We start from the raw sequence: 17,275 nt of genomic DNA on the forward strand, positions 1-17,275 counted from the left end.
AGGTAGGCTAGGAATGGTTCTGTCCACGGGGCAATGACTGCCATTATTTTGTGGGCTGACGGTGTTATTTCGGTAGCGAAGCCACCAATTATGTCGGAATGTTCGGTGAAGGGAAGTGTGGTTAGGTCCGGGCTGTTATTTCCGGACTCTCCCTCCCATGATACGGATGGCTTGAAAAGCCTCTCTAGGAAGATGTTGGGAGGGACGGCATCGCGCTTTGCGCCAATGCGTGCCAACACGTCTGCTGCCTGGTTGTTCTCCCGGGCTATATGGTGAAATTCAAGCCCCTCAAACTGAGCTGACATTTTTAGGACAGCGTTGCGATAAGCTGCCATTTCGGATCCTTGGCATCAAAGTCTCCATTTATTTGGGATATCGCAAGGTTTGAATCCCCGCGGACCTCTAGGCGCTGAATGCCCATGGAGACTGCCATCCCGAGACCATGTAGAAGGGCCTCGTATTCGGCTGCGTTGTTGGAGTCCATGTACATTATCTGAAGTACGTATTGGATTGTATCTCTGGTTGGGGATGTCAGAACAGCGCCAGCCCCCAACCGGCCAACATTTTGGAGCCATCGAAGTGCATGATCCAATTGGAATATGCGCCGTACTCTTTAGGGAGTTCAACTTCAGTCCATTCGGCGATGAAGTCGGCCAAAACCTGTGACTTAATAGCTCGCCTTGGCTTGTAAGTTATGTCGAACGAGAGGAGCTCGATGGCCCATTTGGCAATCCGGCCTGTTGCGTCGTGGTTGTTTATGATGTCATTAAGAGGTACTTCGGAGGCTACTGTTATCGAACACTCTTGGAAATAGTGTCGCAGCTTCCAGGATGCCATGAACACTACATATGCTATCTTTTGATAATGCGGGTACCGTGACTTGCATGGAGTTAGGACAGTGGACACGTAATAAACTGGTTTTTGGAGAGGGAACTTGTGTCCGTCCGTTTCTCGTTCGACAACGAGCACCGCGCTTACAACTTGATGGGTTGCCGCGATGTATAATAGCATTGGTTCGCCCGTATTGGGCGCGGCCAGGACCAGATTTGTTGCCAATACGGCTTTGATTTCTTCGAGTCCGGTCGTGGCGGCATCCGTCCACTCTAAGTGTTCGGTGCGCCGTAGGAGGCGATAAAGGGGTAATGCCTTTTCTCCTAAGCGGGAGATAAAGCGGCTTAGAGCCGCCACGCATCCAGTCAATTTTTGTACTTGCTTGAGGTCTTTTGGGATATCCAATTGTGACAGAGCTTAGATCTTGGCTGGGTTTGCTTCAATTCCTCTACCGGATACGATGAAGCCCAAGAGCTTTCCGGCTGGTACGCCGAAAACGCATTTTTCCGGGTTGAGCTTAATGTCATATGCTCGGAGATTGTCGAATGTGAGCCTCAAGTCGTCTACTAGAGTTTCGACATGCTTGGATTTGACGACCACATTGTCTACATATGCCTCCACTATTTTGCCGATCTGATTTGCCAGACATGTCTGAATCATGCGCTGATATGTTGCGCCGGTGTTTTTGAGCCCGAAGGGCATTGTGTTGAAGCAGAATGGGCCGTATGGAGTGATGAATGTTGTTGCAGCTTGGTCTGGCTCTGCCATCTTAATTTGGTGGTAGCCGGAGTATGCGTCAAGGAAGCACAATGAATCGTGCCCTGCGGTAGCGTCGATAATTTGATCGATGCGGGGAAGAGGGAAGGGATCCTTTGGGCAAGCCTTGTTAAGGTCCTTGAAATCGACACACAGGCGCCAGGATTTGTCCTTCTTTGGTACCATTACCAGGTTTGCTAGCCAGTCCGGATGTTTTATATCTCTAATGAATCCGGCCTCCAATAGTTTGGCTAGTTCCTCTCCCATGGCCTGTCTCTTGGGTTCGGAGAAGCGCCGAAGAGTTTGTTTGACTGGCTTGAATCCTTTTAGGATATTTAGGCTGTGCTCTGCCAGCCGGCATGGGATTCTTGGCATGTCTGAAGGGTGCCAGACGAAGATATCCCAATTTTCCCGTAGGAATTCTCGTAGTGCGGCGTCGACATTGGGTTTTAATTGTGCCCCGATGGAGGCCGTTTTTGTATGGTGCGTTGGATGCACTTGGAATTTGACTATTTCGTCCACCGGTTTAAAAGAGGTGGACTTGGATCTCTTATCGAGTATCACATCGTCCCTGTTCACCGTGTAGCGCAGTGCAGTGAGTTCCTCGGCCGCTAGGGCTTCAGATAGTGCCTCTAGGGCAAGTGCGGGTGTTTTATTTTCAACGCGGAGTGCTATGTCCGGGTCACTAACAAGAGTGATGATTCCGTTGGGTCCGGGCATTTTGAGCTTCATGTACCCGTAATGGGAGAGGAACTAGCCAAACCGCTGCTGAATGCCTCCCGCCCTAATAGAGCGTGGTATCCGCTGCTGAATGGGGCCACTTGGAATGTGACCTCCTCGGACCTATAATTGTCCGGCGTGCCGAACACTACATCCAGTGTGATTTTTCCTGTACAGCATGCTTCCCTACTGGGGATTATTCCTCTAAAGGTTACGCTGCTTCGCTCAATGCGGCTCCAGTCTATTTCCATTTTTTGAAGGGTTTCCTCATAAATGAGGTTTAATCCGCTGCCGCCATCCATGAGTACCTTGGTTCGGCGAAAGCCGTCCACTATTGGACTGAGGACCAATGCGGCTGGTGCTCGGGCTGTTGGGAATTTAGGTTCGTCGCTGGCGTTGAAGGTAATAGCCATGTCACTCCATGGATTTATTGTTGCTACCTGGTGGACTTCGGCGAGGCTGCGGATTGTTCATTTCCGCATATTATTTGATGCGAAAGTTTCGAAGACTGTTAATACCTACTGGTATTGCTGGGCTGGTGCTCTGAATCTAGAAGCTCTTCGCCACTTTTGGCCATCTATCGTGGTATCCAACATGCTCTAAGGCTATGAGTTGGCGTGGCGCCCTCTGTACTATGAATTTTGCAGGGTCCGTTAAGCCATCCCTCCAGTACGGTTCCATGCCCTTTAAAGGGTTTTTGCTTTTTGGTATTTGACTCAGGTGCCTAGTAATGATGCACCCTTTTACTTTGGACTGGGGTTGTGTTCAAGGCCGGATTATCCCAAAATTTGATTTCGGTTTTCCTGGCGCTCTCCATCGCACAGTACTTTCGTACTATGGACGCCAAGTCGGAAAAGCGTGTAATTTCACGACGACTTACGGCGTTGAGGATTCCTTCGTCCGTGCAATTTTTGCAGAAGAATGAAATTGCGTCCTCTTCACGGCAGTCCTTTATCCTGTTCATGACCAGGAGGAATCTGGCCCAGTAATGATGTACTGTTTCGGTGGGCTCTTGCCGGATTTGGGATAGATCGCTTATGTTTGGGTGGGCGGGTGGACTTAAATTCCGAACTCCGTCCGATCTAAGACTCAGGGGCCAAGAAGCTTCCGAACTTGGAAGCTTGAGTTCTTGGATGTTGTCCGATGAATCTGGCCCGATGCCTGACTTTAAGTTCAGGGCTTTAGTGGTGTTCTCCCCTCCGCGGGAATCCGGTATGGAGGAGTCAGGAATCCGGACATAGCTAGTCCTTAGGATAGAAGAAGGGCCGCCGTATTATTCCTCTACCACAGCAACGTGGTGGGTAGCCTGGGGAGAGTTAATCTCTCTCAGATCGGTTTTAGGCCCAATCTGGTCGTAATCTGTAGCGACTCCCAGGGTGGCGATGCGATCCAAGAGCTCGTTCAAGGAGGAGAGCTCCATCGGATCAAACTGCTCGGCGAGTTCCGAGTTGACGTGAAGATTGCTTTTGATGACCCGAGAAGTCATCGTCGGCGCAACGGCCGAACAGGCGATTATAAGAAAACCCCCTAGCCGGGGAGTTTGGCCGATGGTCAAAGCTCCTTTGGCAATGGTGCCGTCTTTAAAGACGGGATGAGGCATCCTTCCTGATGGCGACGGCACACAGGAACTCTCAATGAAAGCACCAATGTCGGTGTCAAAACCGGCGGATCTCGGGTAGGGGTTCCCGAACTGCGCGTCTAGGCGGATGGTAACAGGAGATAAGGGACATGATGTTTTTACCCAGGTTCGGGCCCTCTCAGTGGAGGTAAAACCCTACTCCTGCTTGATTAATATTGATGATATGGGTAGTACAAGAGTAGATCTACCACGAGATCAGAGAGGCTAAACCCTAGAAGCTAGCCTATGGTATGATTGTTGTTCGTCCTACGGACTAAAACCCTCCGGTTTATATAGACACCGGAGAGGGTTAGGGTTACACAGAGTCGGTTACAATGGTAGGAGATCTACATATCCGTATCGCCAAGCTTGCCTTCCACGCCAAGGAAAGTCCCATCCGGACACGGGACGAAGTCTTCAATCTTGTATCTTCATAGTCTAGGAGTCCGGCCAACAGTGATAGTTCGGCTATCCGGACACCCCCAAATCCAGGACTTCCTCAGAGAGCAACTTTGCAGTCTATTTTGGCTTGTTCCACTACTGATGCCGAGTATATGGCTATTTCTGAGGCATGCAAAGAAGCTATCTGGTTGAGAGGTTTGTACACTGAGCTTTGTGGAGATTCATCTTGCCCTACCATATTTACTGACAGTCAAAGTGTCATATATCTTACAAAGAATCCAATGTATAATGAGAGAACAAAGCACATTGATGTTTGATTTCACTATATTCGAGATGTTGTTGCTGAAGGTGATTTGAAGGTATGCAAAATAAGTACTCATGATAATCCTGCTGATATGATGACAAAGCCAGTTCCTACCAATATGTTTGAGCTTTGCTCAGGCTTAGTTGGTATCTCTCACTAGTCCTATGGACTTTGATGCACAAGGTGTTTATGCTGATTTGGATGGAGTTATCTACTTTCTTCGACTACTTGAGGGAATTTTGATCAAGGTGGAGATTGTTAAATTGTGATCCAAATTATACCATGCTAGACTAGACGTAGTACAACCGGTGTGGGCCTTTGCGTTGACGTCGACGCATACGAGTACAACTCATTTACTTGTCCTTCAAGGACTCTCATGTATTGCCCTCTTATATACCCCATGTAGTCGCACCTCAGACGGTCTGTCGTCTCATGCTTGTAATACTCCTCCATCATAGTGATTGCGCCTTCGTGCGTCCGTGGATTTCTCCCGCAAGGGTTTCCACGTAAAAATTCTTGTCTCTCTGTCTTGTTTATTTCTCGTTATTATCTAACAGAAAGGAAACATCCAGTACAATATAAGATCCAACCAGGAGAGAAGCCCGGTTAAGACACCACTCATAAAACTACTCGACCTCTACCTGACCACTCGGCTCATAGAATAGCTTTACATTATTCTTGATCAAATCAGGCAGCAACAACACAATCATCTCTTTCTGCTGAAAAAGCCCTCCTATTGCGTTCGTTCCATAGGTGCCAGGCGATGTAACCCGCCAACGCGATTTCCTCATTCACTTTGTTCCTCGGCCCGAACAGAGCCTCATCCACCAATCTATAATTAAATTCGCCAAAGATGCAATATGCCACATTGTGCTGTTGGATACCTAGAACAAGAGCCAAATCTCCTTTGCAAAAGAACACCCCAGCGCCACGTCAGATGCTCGACTGTTTCGGGCTCTTGATTGCAGAGCTTGCACCGATCATTGTGCGGCCAATTCCGCGCTAGCAGCCGATCCGCTGTCCGATTTCGGTTCTGTAGAAGCAACCGAATATAGAATTTGACCTTTCCCTTCATCTTGCACCTCCATATTCGCGCTAGGCTCGGCTACTCGATCATGGACGTAAACCGAATGCCATACGCATAGCTCGCAGAGTATGTGCCATTTGCGGTGAGTGACCAACCGATCGCATCCCTTGCCCCAGAAAAGGGTCACCATCTGAACCTCCTCCCAAACTCTGACAAATTGTGCTAGCTGCTCTTCATTGCTCATTCTCTGCAGGCCTTGCATCCAGCAGCCGTTCATCAAAGCCTCCTTGACAGTTATTTTCTCGAAGCGCGCCAGTTTGAAGATCTCCAGTGCAACCAGACAAGGGGCCTCTCCACGCACCCATCTGTCCATCCAGAAGAGCCTAAGTCGACCATCACCCAACTGAATTGAGGTGCAGCTTGAGAACAGCTGCCTATCCAAGTCATCGCATGAGGTAGGATAGGAGATCCCCTTCGAAGGACGATCGACGTCGTCCCATCGGAACCATTCCCATCGCAAGCGTAGGGCTCGGCTAATACACTCGATATGCCTAGGTTAAACACCAACTCACATGCACACAGTATCATGCGTAAATACAAAAGTAATACAGTCCGAATCTATATGCCTAGACAGAGGAAAAGGGAACAAGACGCGAAGCAACCAGACAACGACCGACGAAGTACAACGGCCATTGGCACCAAACACCTGGACGAACAAACGGCTCGAACCGGTACGCTCTGTGCTTGATCGGGTGTTTATGTCTCCGGAATGGGAAATGATCTACCCCCTCTGCTCTCTAGTAGCGAAAACCCGTATTGGGTCTGACCATGTTCCCTTGGTGCTCTCCTCTGGGGAGGATCAGATCCACCGAAGCCCGCGTTTCTTTTTCGAGACGGCCTAGCTAGAAGTGCCGGAGTTCGATGCCATCTTCTCGGATAGATGGAGGAACTGCGTGCACCAGATAGGGCCTCAGAGGGGTCCTATGGAGTTTTGGAATGCGGTTGGGGGCCGCCTTCGAGCTAGTCTCAAGGGATGGGGCGCAAATCAGGGGAGAAACGATGAGCATCGATTGTTGTGGAGATCGCACACATCAACTCCCAGGCAGATGCGCGGCCTTTTCAGAGCAAGAATGGGCCCACCACTATGCTCTTGAGGGACAGGTTGAAGCCTTGCTTCGCACGGAAGAGGACTACTGCGGCGTCGCGGTGGCCTGAAGTGGACACTTAAGGGCGACGCCAACACAAAGTAATTCCACGCCTACGCTAACGGACGGCGTCGGAAGTGTGCGATCCTCAGGTTGCAGTCAGAACAGGGGTTACTGCTGCGCCAAGAGGAGATCATGGGCCACATTCTACGACTTTTACATCCAACTGATGGGGACCGGAGAGGACCAGAGGGCTGGCCTGCGCGCAGATGTGTGGGAGCCCTCGTAGCTCGTCCTGGATTGCGAGAATGAGGAGCTGGGGCTTGCATTCCTCCCCAAGGAGATAGATGATGCTCTGATGGGTATGAAATCGGACATGGCGCCGGGCCCGGATGGGTGGCCGGTGGCTATGTTCAAATGATTCTGGCCTCTCCTTAGAGGCCCGATCTTCGACGTATGTAATGGGTTCATGCGTGGGACTGTAGACATCGCTCGCCTTAACTTTGGTGTTCTCTCGCTCATTCCTAAGGTTTCGGGGGCCGGCAATATTTGGCAGTTTCGACCAATCGCGCTTATTAACGTCCCTTTTAAGATTTGTGCTAAGGCGTGCACGACGCGTTTAGTCCCGATAGCTTACCACATGATTAACCGTAATCAATCCGCTTTCATTCGAGGTCGCAACATACTTGAGGGCCCGCTTGCCCTACAGGAAATTATTCATGAGCTCAAACGCACGAAAGAACCGGCTATTCTCTTAAAGTTAGACTTTGTAAAGGCGTACGACCGGGTAAATTGAGATTTCCTGCGTCAAGTCCTTATTAGTCGTGGTTTTTCGGCTATTTGGGTTCATCGGGTGATGCAGTTGGTCTCGGGAGGCCATACGGTGATCTCGGTTAATGGAGAAGTAGGGTGCTTTTTTCGTAACAGACCCGGGCTACGGTAGGGCGACTCCATGTCCCCGCTTCTGTTTAATTTTGTGGACGATGCGTTCTCAGCTATGCTTCGGAAAGCTACAATGGCTTGCCATATAAAAGGGGTGGTGGGTCACCTCATTCCAGGGGGAGTCTCTCACTTGCAGTACGACGATGATACGCTGCTGCTTTTTCAGCCAGACCAGCACGACATCGCTACGGTCAAAGCGTTCCTCCTTAGCTTCGAGCTCATGTCTGGGCTCAAGATGAACTTCCATAAATGCGAAGTTCTCTCAATGGGGGTAGGGCCAGAGGAGGGCAGCCGCATCATGGACCTGCTTAATTGCAAAGTAGGGAAGTTTTCGTTCACATACCTCGGACTTCCGGTTGCTACCAAACACCTCACAATAGAGGATTGGAAGCCTCTTTGTGCCAAAGTAGGGGGTAGGGTTTTCCCCTGGAGGGGGAAGTTTCTCTCGAAAGTTGCTCGTCTAGTTCTCACGAACTCGAGCCACTTCTCCCTCACCATGTTTGCGATGGGCCTCTTCCTGCTTGCGGAAGGAGTGCATGTCAATATGGACACGCTGTAACACCCCGGTGTAATGATGCTACAGTAACCCCTGGGGTTAAGTTAATCTTTTTGCTAAACATGTGCCTGATCATTATTGTCTCATGTTCTTTCACATTCCAGTTGAATTCAAATTCAAATTTTGTCTGAAATTCAAAATGCTCAGACATGAAAACAAAAATGTTCATCATGTGCAGAATAATCCACAACTAATATTGGTGGTGAACCAACATTTTTGCAAAAAGGTTTGAGTGGCCTAAGCTACTTCAAACAGTGGCCTAAGAAATAAATTAAATGCCTTTTTAATTTATGAAAATGGCAAACTATTTCTAAAGCCTCACAATCTTTTTTTGGCAGTGCCTAATAATTCTTTGAGGTTGTTTTGGCCAGTGGCATAATTTTGCAAAGTCAATTGAGGCAAAAAGAAAATGCAAAAGCTGCTGGAAAAGAAAAACAAAAAAAAACAAAGAAAAGGAAAAGCCCCCCCCCCCTCAACTGGGCCGACTGGCCAGCTGGCCACCGTGCCCCCCCATGGGCCTCGGCCCACCTCAACCAGCCGGCCCAGCTCCCCGCATCGCTCTCCCCTCCCTCCTCTTCCCCCGGTGCGCACCGCTACAGGGGCGCGTCGCCGCCCGACCACCTCGCCGGCAACGCCGCGGGTGGATAAGGGCCCCTCCCCTCGACGCCTCGACCTCCTCCCCACCTACCTCCACCCATGCCTCGAACCCCCTCGCCCTCTCCGCCTCTCCCTATCCCACTCCTTCGTTCTGGAGAGGAGGCCGACGCGGTCGCCGCCGTGCCTCGCCCGTCCTCGCGGCCATCGAGCGCCGTTCGCCTCGCCATCGTGCCCATCGTCTGTGCTGTCGTCGTCTACCCCGTCCCCGTCCGTGAGCGCGAGCCGGGAGCCACTGCGGGGTGCGGATCGAGCCGCCCCCTTTCGCGTCTGTCGCCGGCGAACTCCGTCGTCTCCGGCAACTGCTGCTGCTACTAAGCCTATCACCGGCCTCCTTGTGCCGCTCAGTGAGCCCTTCATCCTTCTCCCTCTCTGTTCCCTCTCGCGCGCCCTCTAGCCTCGTCTCCAACCGCGGCCGAACGCCAGCGTCCGCCCCGCCACTCGCCATCGTTGTTCCAGCCCGTTACGGGCCGCCCCACCACCGTAGATGGATGCGGCGTCGAAGGTCCATTCGAGCGCGACCAGCCGCGACCGATTTGGCGCCCCGTAGGCTTTTCCCGACACGCTCCCGAACGCCGCTGCCGCCTCTGCTCGCCGCCGGCGATGCTCCGGCCGTCCCCGGCGTCGGTCGTCGTCACCATTGTGTGCGCGGCGCCGGGCCGCGCCCTTAGGTCCAAGCCGCAGGTCCTGAGGCCCCCTGTAGTGCGGCCTCAGCCAACTCCGGCGAGGCGCCGTCGTTGCTTTGGTCGCCGGAGCTAGCTCCGGCACCACTGCTGACCTGGCCGGCTGGGGCCACCCGCTGGGTCGCTGACCCGTGGGCCTGGCTGACCTGTTGACTTCGGTCAACTGCTGACTGGGCACTCTGGCCCACTGACATGCGGGCCCCGCCGCATATTTAATCTAACTAAACCAGTTTTATTTTTAAAAGTAATTAGTTTAGCTAATTAGTCATTTACATGTGGGGCCCAATTGCTAATTAACCCCCCCTGTTATTTTAATATAACCCACTGTTAGCCCTTTGTCTATGACATGTGGGACCCGTTGGTCAGTTTGACCTGGTCAGCGAGTCTGTTGACTGCTGACGTCATCAGCACGTCATGCTGACGTCATTTTATCCTTTCTGTTAATTTAAATAAATCCAGAAAATGGTTTAATCTTTAAAAATTCATAGAAAATAAACCGTAACTCGGATGAAAATGTTTTCTATATGAAAGTTGCTCAGAAAAATCCAACGAATCCGAATATGCGGTCCGTTCATCTGTCACATGCCCCTAGCATGCTGAACATGGAACTTTCCCCCTCCGGTCATCTGTCTGACACAGGTCCGGAACCGGGAACACCTTCCCGGTTGATTTCCCCCTTCACCTATAACGTCTAGGACCGCGTTAGAGCACGCTTAGCGCTACGTATCGTCATGTCATGCTTAGTGTTACCTCTGTTTGCTATGTATTTACTGTTTCTTCCCCCTCTTCTCTCCGGTAGACCCCGAGGCCGCTGATGCCCCGGTGATCGACTACGTCGTCGACAACGACCCCTCCTTGCCAGATCAACCAGGCAAGCCCCCCCTTTGATCATCCCGATATCGCCCATTCCATTCTCTCATGCTTGCATTAGATTTTGCTATTGTTATTGTTTGCTCCTATTCTGATGCATAGCCTCCTTTTGTAACCTGCTTATTGTTACCTTACCGGCTTATCCTAAACTGCTTAGTATAGGTTGGTTAGTGATCCATCAGTGACCCCCACCTTGTCCTTGTTGCCCCTGCTTCATCATTGAAGACCCGATCAACGGGATCGAAGACCAGGCCCCGGCACCGCACATCACTTTCCCCTTAGTTGCTCGACACTACTGGGATACTATCGAGTGCCGAGGGTGAGACCTCTACAACACTTCTGATGTTAACCCTGTAGTGTAGCTATTCGGTCGTGGTCATCGAGGGTGATTTCCTCTTTAACCACTTCCGATACGACTCTGTCGTGCAACCCCTCAAGTGTGAACCTCGAGGGTGATTCCTCTACGTTCACCTTGATGATTACATTGAGTGGAACCCACCGAGGGTGATTCCTTGGGTTTTCCTCTTGATGTTTGGACACACGGATACTTGGACTTTACAACTGTTACTTGGAAAGTGATGTGGAGACGGGTTGACCTGGAAGGTGCCCGTGAGATAATTACGAGGCGTGGCCGGGCATTCTTAGCCCTTGCCGCAAGTCCTCGAGACGGGGCAACGGGGTCACATCTTTCGTGAGTCTCTGCTTGTTACCGCGCGTTCCTAATCCACTACGATTTGGATATTTGATCCGAGGGGCCTCTGGCCTGATAGCACTAACCATCACGTGGGCATAGTATGGGCGTTCTGCGTCGTATACATCAGCCAAAGCTTAATAGACGTCAGCGACTGAGTGGCGCGCGCCGGGTTGGACTGCGCAAGCGCCTGCCTTGTTGAAGGAGGTAGCTAGGTCTGCTCACCGGCCGCGTACGCAACGTGCAGGAGTTTCCGGGGAGATGGCCCATGACCCCTGGGGGCATAGGTTTAGTCCGGCGTGCTGACCTCTCTGTTAAGTCTAGGTCGGGTTGCGGCGTATTGTTTGGCCGAGGCCGGGCATGACCCTGGAAAGTGTGTCCGGCCGGAGTCAATCGAGCGTGGTGGGTAAGTTGGTGCACCCCTGCAGGGAAGAAAACATCTATCGATAGCCTGTCCTACGGTAACGGACACTTGGAGTTGTATCCCGATCGATACAACTAGAACTGGATACTTGTGATGAGAACTGGATGGTGATGAGGATTTGATTGTGATGATAACTGGATAGTATGGCTCTGGGATTGCTTTCTCGCAGGGAGTCGAGAAAGGATCTCTGGCCGAGGTTGATAACACTACTACCACTTTACTTTATGCTACTCTACTCCCTCTTGTTTGCTGCAAGATGGTGGTTTCCAGAAGATGCTAGTCTTCGATAGGACTAGGCCTTCTCTCTATTCTGGCATTTCTGCAGCCCAGTCCACATATACAACCCTTCTTTGATAATGTTGCATATGTAGTGTAGATCCTTGCTTGCGAGTACTTTGGATGAGTACTCACGGTTGCTTTGCTCCCCCTTTTCCCCTTCTTCCTTCTTTCTGGTTGTTGCAACCAGATGGTGGAGTCCAGGAGCCAGATGCCACCTTTGACGACTGCTGCTACCCCGAGGGTGCCTACTACCACGTGACGGACGCCGACGACCAGGAGTAGTTAGGAGGCTCCCAGGCAGGAGGCCTTGCCTTTTCGATCGTAGATGCTTTTGTGCTAGCCTTCTTAAGGCAAACTTGTCTAACTTAGGTCTGTGCTCAGATTTTGTTGCTTCCGCTGACTCTTGTGTTTTCGAGCTTATGTATTCGAGCCCTCGAGGCCCCTGGCTTGTAATATAAAGCTTGTATTATTTTAATTTATGTCTAGAGTTATGTTGTGATATCTTCCCGTGAGTCCTTGATCTTGATCGTACACATTTGTGTGTATGATTAGTGTACGATTGAATTGAGGGCGTAACAAGTTGGTATTAGAGCCGACTGCCTATAGGTAGCCCCCTTTCCAACTCCTTGGCCGAAGTTGAGTCTAGTCACTGAAAACTTTTACTAACATTGGCTGTGTGGCTTACGGGCCCACGTCGCTATTGGGTGGTATTAGCATCTTTTACTCCTCGTCTATACTCTGGGACTCTGAACTCTCTTCTACTCGGGTTAAATGAATTTACTAACATTAGGATCCCGTGACCACATTCACCCCGAAGTTGGATGAAGCCATAGTTATTCCTTAGAATAGCTTTTTGAGTAGTGCACACCCTGTCGTGTTGACTACGGAGTGGAATCCATCGTACCTCCTTCATTATGCATGTTTTCATCATGAATGATCCTTATCTTTGCAAATGCTCAATGCTGAACTACCCCTGTTACATGTTAGCAGGATGGTTAGACCCGCTGGTCGTGGCTGTGGTGCCAACGACCCACCACCGCCTGAATTCTTTACTGGAATGAGGCAACAGTTTGAGTTAACTCGCCAGTTCATGGAAGGAATGATGGCTCAGTTTCCTCGTCCGAACATGAATCAACATCCAACCCGAGTAACTCTGCAGGACTTCATGCGCCTCAACCCATCTATCTACCGCAGCTCAACTCAACCCCTTGATGCTGATGACTGGCTCCGCGACATCACATATGAAATGGAGTCTGCTAGTGTTGCCCCTGCCAGCTATGTCACCTTCGCATCTTTCTTTCTGAAGGGTCCTGCTGCTCAATGGTGGGACAGCCACAGGCGTACCCTACCTGCTGGAACGGTCATTACTTGGCCGGATTTCCAAGCTGCCTTCCGTGCCCGTTTCATTCCTCAGGGAACCATGGACAGGAAGAAGCGAGAGTTCCGCAACCTCACCCAAGGCAACAAGACTGTAGATGCTTATCAACGGGAATTTCTGGACTTGTCACGTTATGCTGAAGAAGACATTGCAACTGATGCTCGTAAGCAAGAGAAGTTTCGTGATGGACTTCACCCTGATATTAAGCTAGCATTGCTCGTTCATGACTTTGCCGACTTCGCCACCTTGGTGAACAAGGCTATTCAGGTTGAGACTGGTCTTCAGGAACACCAGGGATCCCTCAGGCGTAGCCGTGATGCTGGCCCATCTTCGGGCCCGTCAGCGCAGAAGCGTCGGATATGGATTCCCCACAGCATGTATCGTCCAACTGCACCTGCACCAAGACAGTCCTATGTTGCACCTCGTCTGCCTCCTCAACCGCAGAGGCAGCCCCTTCGGGCTGTACCACCCCAAGCTTCTGCTCCCAATCCCAATGATGGTCTGTGCTTCAAGTGTGGCCTTCCAGGTCACCGCTCCAGGAAATGCCCTCAGAATCAGAATCAGCTGGCTCTGTCTTCAACTGACCGTAACAATCAGCCCCATAACAACAATGCCAGACCTTATGGTCGTGGTCAGGCTAATCATATTGATCTGAATGAAGCTCAAGACCAGCCTGCCACTGTGATGGGTACTCTCCTTGTTAATTCAGTACCAGCTTCTGTTTTGTTTGATTCAGGAGCATCACATTCATTCATGTCAGAAAATTTTGCTTACGCACATGACATTCGATGCGAGCCCATGAACACTCCGATAGTGGTACGCACCCCTGCGGGCCGATGTCAAACTACCATGATTGGTCGCGACGTTCCTGTTGAAATTGAAGGGTTGGAATTCCTTGTTTCTCCCATTATTCTGGAGTCTTCCAATATTGACCTCATTCTGGGAATGGAATGGTTGAAAGCGCATACTGCCTCTATCGTTTGCGCTACCAAGGTCGTTCACCTCCTACATCCTTCAGATGAGATTGTAACCTACCATGCTCAGCTTGTTCAAAACGCTGAAGCACGACTTTATGCTTTGAATGCGTTGAACGCGGCACCTCTTGAGGGAATTGAAAAGATTCCAGTCGTTCGCGACTTCCAAGACGTATTTCCAGAAGAACTTCCAGGAATACCCCCTGCCCGGGCTGTCGAGTTCGTCATCGACTTGAAACCAGGCACCGTTCCTATTGCAAAACGACCCTACAAGATGCCACCTCATGAACTCCTTGAGCTTAAGGAGGAAATCGACAAATCTCTTCACAAGGGTTTCATTCGTCCAAGTTCCTCTGCTTGGGGAGCACCTTCTCTCTTCGTCAAGAAGAAGGACGGTACGAACCGTTTGGTCCAAGACTATCGTCCTATCAACCAAGCTACAATTCAAAACAAATATCCCCTTCCTCGGATCAATGATCTGTATGATCAACTGGCTGGTTCATCGATATTCTCTAAACTCGACTTGAGGTTGGGTTACCACCAGATCCGTGTTCGTGAAGAGGATATTCCAAAGACCGCATTTGTGACTCGTTATGGTTCTTACGAGTACACCGTCATGTCATTCGGTTTAACCAATGCTCCAGCTACATTCTCTCGTCTGATGAACTATATATTCATGGATTACCTCGACAAGTTCGTCGTAGTCTATCTGGATGATATACTGGTATATTCGAAGAATAAAGAAGAACATGCTGAACATCTTCGTCTTGTTCTGGAGAAGCTTCGAGAGCATCAACTTTATGCCAAGTATTCCAAGTGTGAATTCTGGTTACCCGAAGTCACCTACCTTGGTCATGTTATCTCCAAGGATGGTATTGCCGTCAACCCAGAGCGCGTTCAGGCTATTCTTGACTGGACCCCTCCAAAGACTGTCAAGCAAGTCAGAAGCTTTCTCGGACTGGCCAGCTATTGTCGCCGCTTTGTCGAGAACTTCTCCAAGATCGCCAAGCCACTGACTAATCTGCTTCACAAAGGCGTTAAGTTCGATTGGACAGACAAATGTCAGGAAAGTTTCCAGGCACTCAAGGATAAACTGACTTCTGCCCCAGTGCTTGCTCCCCCTGATTCTCGCAAGGACTTTGTCATCTATTGTGACGCTTCACGTCAAGGATTAGGCTGTGTTCTAATGCAAGAGCGCAGGGTGATTGCCTATGCCTCCCGTCAAGTGCGTCCTCACGAAGAAAACTACCCGGTTCATGACCTTGAGCTTGCAGCGGTTATCTTTGCATTGAAGCTATGGCGACAATACCTTCTCGGTAATCGTTGTGAGATCTTCACTGATCATCAGAGTCTGAAGTACCTGTTTACTCAGCCAGATCTGAACCTCCGTCAGCAGCGATGGATGGAAGCTATTGCTGACTACAACTGCGGTATATCTTATACACCTGGCAAGGCTAATGTAATGGCCGATGCCCTAAGCCGAAAGTCTTATTGCAATAATCACCAGGTCTACAAAGCTCAACCCCGCCTTTATGAAGAGCTATGCAAGCTGAACCTTCAACTAGTTCCACAGGGTTCTCTGAATAACCTTGTTTTGGAACCAACTCTTCTGAAAGCAATCAAGTCTGCTCAAGCCAAAGATGCTCATGTTGATCTGATGAAAAAGGATCTTGCCTTAGAGAAATCCAGAGATTTCTCACTTGGTGAAGATGGAACCTTATACTTCAGAGATCGCATTGTCGTACCCCGGTTCGAGCTTATGACAGAGAAGGTGATGAAAGAAGCGCATGACACCCCTCTCTCTATTCATCCGGGAAGTACCAAGATGTATCTTGACATCCGTCAGAAGTACTGGTGGTCTAAGATGAAGCAAGACATTGCTCGATATATTGAAGAATGTGACGTTTGTCGTCGCGTCAAAGCAGAACATCAAAAACCGGCTGGACTTCTACAACCGCTTCCGATTCCTGAATGGAAGTGGGATAAGATCCAAATGGACTTCGTCACTGGCCTTCCCAAGTCTCAGAAAGGTAACGATGCTATCTTTGTCGTCATCGACCAATTCTCGAAGGTTGCTCACTTTCTGCCAGTCAAGGAGACTATCACTGCTAGTCAATTGGCAACCTTGTATATCTCCCGAATTGTGTCACTCCACGGCATTCCGAAGGAGATCAGTTCAGACCGCGGCAGTATTTTCACTTCTAAGTTCTGGGATAGTTTCCAAGAGGCAATGGGAACTCATATTACCTGGAGCACTGCTTATCATCCCCAATCCCAAGGCCAAGTCGAGCGAGTCAATCAAATTCTTGAAGACATGCTTCGAGCTTGTGTTATTTCTTTCGGCAAGAAGTGGGAAGAATCTCTCCCTTATGCGGAGTTCTCTTATAACAACAGCTATCAAGCCAGCTTGAAGATGGCACCCTTTGAAGTGCTTTATGGACGTAAGTGCCGAACCCCTCTGAATTGGTCAGAAACTGGGGAACGAGCACTCATTGGTCCGGACATTATTCAACAAGCTGAAGAGCAGGTTCGCATTGTCCGGGATAATCTCAAGGCGGCCCAATCCCGCCAGAAGAGCAACTATGACCGGAAACACTGGGGTTCAACTTATCAACCTGGTGAACAAGCTTATCTGCGTGTCACTCCTTTGAGAGGCACTCATCGGTTCGGAGTCAAGGGAAAGTTAGCTCCTCGCTACATTGGTCCCTTCCGTATTCTCGCCCGTCGTGGACTGGTGGCTTATCAACTGGAGTTGCCACCTCAGTTCTCTCACGTTCATGACGTCTTCCATGTGTCGCAACTTCGTCGATGCTTCAAGGATCCGGAACGTGAAGTGGATCCGGAATTGATTGAAATTCAAGATGATCTCACATACAAGGAGCATCCGATCTGCATTCTTGAAGAAGCTGAACGTCGAACCCGCCAGAAGGTTACTAAGTTCCTCAAGGTGCAATGGTCGAATCATACTAAAGAGGAAGCCACTTGGGAACGCGAAGATAACCTCCGGGCTGAATACCCCGA

Source organism: Triticum aestivum, chromosome 6B (genome assembly GCF_018294505.1).
Source record: "Triticum aestivum cultivar Chinese Spring chromosome 6B, IWGSC CS RefSeq v2.1, whole genome shotgun sequence".
Classification (NCBI taxonomy): Eukaryota; Viridiplantae; Streptophyta; class Magnoliopsida; order Poales; family Poaceae; genus Triticum; species Triticum aestivum.